Genomic DNA, 7,423 nt, shown 5'->3' on the forward strand with positions numbered 1-7,423 from the left:
AATGGTGACTTAAAATTATGAGGTCATTGCATTGTGGTCAGTGTGTAAAAACTAGCCAAAAGAAGGGTCTAGATTAGGTCCAGTATTTCTAGTGCATTGGACCAAAGTAGATTGTGACACATGTTAAAAAATGAACACGTGTCACCATCTCAACGGGTCCAGCCATTAGACATTGGACCCAAACTGCTCCCCCAAAAGAATATGCCATATTGTGATGGCTATTTTCTCAAAAAAAAAAAAAAAAAAAAAAAAAAAAAAAAAAAAAATTGTTATGGCTATAAATAATATACCACCAAGTAATTGGATCAACCATACTGTATTGATCCAATTACTCCTCTAATATTCTTTCAGACCTTCCCAATGAATTTTACCAATGTTGTACACCTTCTCAAACTAGTTTTCCTGCTCTTCTTCACATGCTTGTGGACTCCTCATGCTGCACAATGGGTATACGTATCATCTGCTGAGATATCATCCCCAGGTGACAGTCTCAATCCTGGTGACACCCTTAATTCCTCAACTTACATAGTTTCTGCTAAAGGCACATTCGCTTTGGGGTTCTTCCACCGGATTGACGGTACTATTAACAAAACCTACTTAGCAATATGTAAGATTGCTGATCAAAGTTCTTTTTTCAATGTCTTTGTATGGTTTGGTAGTCGAGACAGACCTATTGTTAACAATTCTGGAATGTTTACCTTTGACATCAAGGGAACATTGAAAATTGTTCCACAAGGTGGAGATCCTGTAGTTCTATGCGCTTCTCCTCAACCTACGGAAAACACAGTTGCTACTCTATTGGATTCCGGAAATTTTATCTTGAAAGAAATGCACTCAAATGGATCTATGAAACGGGTCTTATGGCAAAGTTTTGATTATCCTGGTGACACACTTTTGCCTGGAATGAAATTAGGGGTCAGCCACAAAACTGGCCAAACATGGTCACTCACATCATGGTTAACTGATGACATCCCTGTTCCAGGGCCTTGCAAGCTTGAATGGGACCCCAAGGGGTGCCAATTGATCATTCGGCAACGAGGGGAGGTTTATTGGACAAGTGGGGTCTTGAAGAGAGGTAACAGATTTAAGAGTATCTCACTAGATGTAACATCTATGTATGATTTCACCATTGTTTCAAATGAAGATGAAGAATACTTCTCTTTCAGTAACAGAAATCAAAGTCTCATGTCAGAATGGTTGCTTACTCCTATGGGACAATTGAAGGATTTGGAAGGACAAGATATTGCTAGAGCTGATAATTGTTATGGTTATAACACTAATGGAGGATGTCAGAGATGGAAGCAGCCAGAATGTAGGCATCATGGTGACACGTTCGATCTCAGATCTGGATATTTAGTAGCTGGAGACCTTTCAGTTAACTATAATTCAAGTCTTAGCATCAGTGACTGTAGAGCTATTTGCTGGAACAACTGTGGTTGTGTGGCTTTTACTTCTTGGTTTCATAATGATACCGGATGCCGATTTTGGACTGGGAATTGGAGCTTCCTTTCGGGCCACTCTAGTGCTCTCCCGTCCATTTTTGTTCTCTCATCAAATCCATCGCAGAGTGGTAAGCTTACTAATTTTTTGCGCAATGGACAATGCTGGTTTTCAATTTCAAAGGGAGTCTTTAGAAGTATCCATCCAACCTACCAACCCTATGACACTGTCTCAGGGTTGATTTTTGTGAGTAGATGGGTTGGATTGAGTTTGGTAGGAATTTTATTTCAAACCTCAAGTTAGATTTGAGTTTGGTAGGAATTTTAATTCCAACCTCAAGTTAGATTTGAGTTTGGTAGGAATTTTATTTCAAACCTCAATTTAGATTGGGTTCGAGTTGATAGCATAGTTTTTAGACTTGGATTGTTCAAAGAACTATAAAAGAGAAAGGTTCAAGATTTTTGAGGTCCGACTGAGATTTTTGAGGTCTGACTGAGGTTCAAGATTATAGGGAAGAATCCTATGAAGGTGGCCCCAAGATGTTGCCAAGAGGTTTCGGACCTAATGGTAACCCAAATTGATTGGGTCAAACATAGAACCAACCTGACCAAAGTCATTACCATAAAATTTTAAATTTAATTTTTTTGGTTGACCAATTTTTAATGTATTTTTTGTATGCTAAGCTTATATTATGTATTTTATATATCTTAGATGAAAATACTATTGGTACTCATCAACTTCAAGTGCCATTAAAAAATATAAATATGTTTTTGTATCAGATCTACTTTATTTGTAAGCTCATTGCACATTTTCTTCGTACTTATTCTTAAAATTCTAAATATTTAGTTATTTGAAAGAATGGTTTAATTTTATTTAATGTTTCATGTAGAAAACTTGTTTGGATTTTTTATTATAAATTCTTAAATCCTTTCTCCATTCCTAAAATAAAAAGAAAATGCTCCACCCAAAGTTCCAAACAAATTGCTAGGCCCATATGAACCTCTTTAACTTCTTAAGGTAATTAGGCATCTTGATGCACACCAGGCATGTTATATATTTAGCAGTGGCTCTTCCACAAGCTTCGGAATCGTGATTAAGCCATCAAAATCTCACTTCCTCCTTGTAGAGATTCAATAAGTTTGCAATATATAATTTGTTTTTATTAAATATGATGCATACTAACACAACTACTTATTACCAATGTAGGAACGAAGAACTGGATATGGATTGGTATTTCCATCGCCATTTCTATTGCTCTTCTTATAATATTATTGTGCTATCGACTAAGGAGAAAAGTTCTGTCTAAAGGTATATCACTCTCATATAGATTTAACTTAATTGGTATGTCAAAAGTCGTACCCACTATATAAAACTCCCACTTTTGTAGGGTCTAGGAGAAGCCATGGTAGTTAGCCATAACCACCCCACCACCCACCCCCCCCCCCCCCTCGCGCGCGCGCATTTGGAGAAGTTGATTCTCAAACTCAAACTCCTGATTTGTCACTTTTTGGTGGAAGGCGATTGCTATTACACCAAAACCTAACCTATAATTTTGCAATATCATGATGATTTTCTATTATTGATTAATTGAAGTTATATATATTATTTAAATTTAAACAGGGAATAATATAACAAAAGATGAAAAGGAATTGCTTGATATAGTGACATTAGAGAGATCTAGTGTCAATGATATTTCAATTGATGGGAAAAAGGAGCATGATTTACGTGTATTTAGTTATGCACATGTTGCAGCCGCCACAAATAACTTCTCATTAGAAAACATGCTTGGAAAGGGTGGCTTTGGACCTGTTTATATGGTAAGTTCTAATTTGATTGAAATGAAAGATGTTTTAATTAACATATTTAATGCTGGCTTAATCTTATTTGGTCATCATATCAGGGACATTTGCTAACAGGGCAGAATGTAGCCATAAAGCGATTATCCAAATATTCAAATCAAGGAATACAAGAGTTCAAGAATGAGTTAATACTCATATCTAAACTCCAACACATGAATCTTGTTAAGCTTTTGGGTTGTTGCATTCATGGAGAAGAAAGAATGTTAATCTATGAATACATGCCCAATAAAAGTTTGGACTACTTTCTATTTGGTTTGTGCAACATTCACTTTCATCTTAAGATTTCATTTTTTACTAAAAGTATATTATTGATCATATTTAACATTTTGTATTGGACAGATCAAAATAGAAGCAAGCTACTAGATTGGAAGAAACGTTTCAACATAATTGAAGGAATTATTCAAGGATTGATATACCTCCATAAATATTCAAGGCTAAGAGTAGTTCATAGAGATTTAAAAGAAGCAACATACTCCTTGATGAAAATATGAACCCAAAGATTTCTGATTTTGGCATGGCAAGAATGTTCAATCAAAATGAACTAGTAGCAAATACTAATAGAATTGTTGGAACATAGTAAGCTAAAATTACATCATTTATCTTATACACAATAGTTAACCATGAATCCATATACTTTTGTTCGTTTGGCTTTTGCTAATTAGGCATTATTTCAAAAAGCTTAGTAGTTAATTTGTTAAATGAAAAATGTTTATTTTGTCTTTTTATGTAGTGGTTACATGTCTCCCGAGTATGCTATGAAGGGTGTATTCTCAATTAAATCTGATGTGTATAGCTTTGGAGTACTAATGCTTGAAATGGTCAGTGGTCGAAGAAACAATAGCTTCCATCATGCTAACCATGTGATCAGTCTCGTAGAATATGTACGTTAAGTAAACATCAACCTTGAATTAAGTATATTTTGATCATTGTGTATTCTAGACATTCTAATTAACTATAACCTTCTTTTTAGGCATGGGATTTATGGCAAGAAGGTGAAGGGATACAACTAGTTGATCCAACAATAAGTGATTCATGTGTCAAATATCAAGTGCTAAGATGCATTCATGTTAGTCTACTATGCGTAGAGGATAGTGCAATTGATCGGCCTACCATGTCAGATGTACTATTTATGCTGACAAATGAAAATATGCCACTAGCTTTGCCTAAAAAACCAGCATTCTCTATTGGAAGGAAAGCAAGTGGGGCAAATATTCTTGATAAAGAATCAAGTACCCATTCGGTGAATGGCTTGTCCATTTCCGAGATGAATGCACGATAGATGGATATGTATAACAGTGGGGTAGCTCATGTCATGGCGCTACCTGGAGTATTGTCCCTTTATATTTTCTAACTAGTTAGTTCAAACTTCTTGTTTCTTCGAGTTTAAATTAGGTTGCAATTGTAAAATTTTCTTCATGGTAGATATTATTTTGTTATAGTTTTTATTTTTTCAACCTTCTTTTAGAAAATTTAACAATGCCAAGACAATATGATGTGCCTAAAATTGGCGTTAAAATAGAAGCACGATTAATCAAGTTCTTTTGAAATTGAAAACACATGCCAAATGATGATCATATTAGATCATTCAAAGGGAAAGCAAGTGTACTCGTTCATCTTCACCTTCATTAGAAATTTTTTAGAAATTAGTAGAGACTGCAATAGTGCAGCCCATACTTCTGCTAAGTTGACTGGTAGTTTTAGAAGGTATTTTTCTTATAATAAGTCCAACCTCCATGCTGTTATTGCTGATATTTACAGGGTTAATTGTCCTTTATGTTGTTATTTGGTTTTTTTTCTTTAATGAAAGTCCAAATTACCAAAAAAAATAAAAATAAAAAAGTGTGGAAAGGCCGCTGAAAGGCGATACTTTGTACCCATTTTGACTACTCTTCAACAGTGGCTAGAAACATCAAAAATCAGATTTAACGTGTTTTTAGTTTTTTGAAGTCGGCTACTGCCAAGAATTTTGTACCCTACTACCATCTTACATAAAGGGCATCTTATACATGACTTCAGCAAAGCTGGAGGATATTTCCATGTATGCATCTAAATCATGGGTCATTCTACGGTTCCAATATATTTTTTTTGGTGGGTACGGTACCTACTAAAATCAGAACCATAGATTTTACTTGCTCTAATCTTAACCATTATTTTATTTTAATGAAAAACCTGCTACCGTTCAAGTAGGTTTAGTATAAAAGCCAAAAAAAAAAAAAAAAAACAGTCACATACTTTTTCATCTGAGCTCTCAACTCTCTTGCGTTATCTTCTCTCACTTGGGTGATCTCCATCTCCATCTCGTGGCTTTACTCACCAACGAAGGTTTCTCAAAAAGATCAAAATCACTTTGATGTAGTAGAACTGGAAGGTTAGGATCAAAACCCCAATTCCATAAAATATGCGAAATCTCTTAATTGCCATGTTTGTTTGTTTTGTTTCCCCAAATTCTTTGTTTGTTTTTTCAGAAGCAACACAGAAATCAAAGATGGTAGACATTAAGAGTTCATGTATTATCTACACTTTATAAGTTTGAACCGATTTGCTCTCTTCTTGTTTGTTTTTTCAGATGGCTAGTCATGTTTATTATATTTGGATTTTTTAGGATTGGCATCAAATATGTTGATCATGTAGCAATTAAACTTTGCAAGCTCAATTTTGTGCTTGGCAATAACATTAATTACCTTTCCATTACAGAGGAAATATAATTATGGGTAATAGGATGGTTTTCTAATGGTCTATTAGGAGTACATATTTGTTAGTATTGTTATCTTTTCAGTATAATGCTTCTCCCCCCCCCCCCCCCCCCCCCCCTCCCCGTCTCTTCACATCGCCTTAAATCTATTCACCATTATTGTAGCTGATTTGGCTGGGTACAGTATGTTAGAGCCTCAGTTTGTTTTTTCTAAGTACAACTATAATTTTAGTCCTTCTTTTTTAGAAGAGTAAATTTCATCTTAAATTGGGTTTGACTTCTAAATGGGAATATATATATCTTTTCATCTTGCCTTTCAAGCTATATTTTTTAGAGGTCAAGGTGAAAGCTTTAGTTCATCTAATTGTGAGAACTTTCTTGAATCATTGGATATTGTGACTTTTTGGAATGACAAGGTTACTGAAATAATAGAAAAAACTCCAAGAAATGCAACCTACACATCACCTAGGATTTAAAAGGAAATTCTATATGTTTTCTCAGCCAAAGTGAAGAAAACTATTTGGGAAGAAATTGGTGATGCAAAGTTTTGCATAATGGTTAATGAAGGTCGTGATGAGTCCATGAAAGAGCAAATGGTTGTGGTTTTTAGATATGTTGATAAAGAAAGCTTTGTGAAATAACGTTTTTTTGGACTTATTCATGTTGTCGACACTGCGGCTTTGACTCTAAAGAAGGGGATCTATTCTTTATTATCTCAACATTGCTTAGATATACAAAATATTCGATAGCAAGGATATGATGGAGCAAGCAACATGCAAGGTATGTGGAATGAAATACAAGCTTTGATTTTGAATGATGGCTCATATGCTTACTACATTCATTGTTTTGCACATCACATACAATTGGCATTAGTAAAAGCATCAAAACAAGTTGTTCCCATTAGTGGGTTTTTTCTAAAATTGATTTTGGTAATCAAAACTGTTAATGCTTCATGCAAGCATAATGAGCAATTGAAAGTTGTCAATGCTAATGAAATAGCACGTTTAATTGATCTTGAAGAGCTTGAGGCTGGAAATGGATATAATCAAATTGGCACTTTACAACGGCCTGTAAAAACATGTTGGAGTTCATAGTTTAGATCAGCTTTTAGCTTATTAAGGATGTTTACTCCAACATGTGCAGTTTTACTAAATATAATTGATGATGCAAGTGATGGTGAACATCAAGCAGAAGCAAAGTCAGCTTATGATGGTTTAACTTCATTTGAATTTGTCTTCATCTTGCATCTTAAGAAGGAAACTATAGAGATCACTAATAAACCTTGTCAAGTTTTGCAAAGCCAATCTTAAGACATTTTAAATGCCATACATTTAGTTTCATCTACTAAAACTCTTATCCAAAAATTTAGAGATGATGGATGTATGGCTTACTTGCCCCTGTGATATCATTTTGTGAGAAGCGTTGCATTGAT

General features: G+C 34.6%; 1 pseudogene; it reads left to right on the forward strand.

Moving 5' to 3' along the window:
• Window positions 1-254: 254 nt before the first annotated feature.
• LOC126720574 (G-type lectin S-receptor-like serine/threonine-protein kinase CES101) lies at window positions 255-4,857 on the forward strand (annotated as a pseudogene).
• The last annotated feature ends 2,566 nt before the right edge of the window (window positions 4,858-7,423 follow it).

The sequence above is a fragment of the Quercus robur genome, chromosome 4 (genome assembly GCF_932294415.1).
Source record: "Quercus robur chromosome 4, dhQueRobu3.1, whole genome shotgun sequence".
Taxonomy (NCBI): Eukaryota; Viridiplantae; Streptophyta; class Magnoliopsida; order Fagales; family Fagaceae; genus Quercus; species Quercus robur.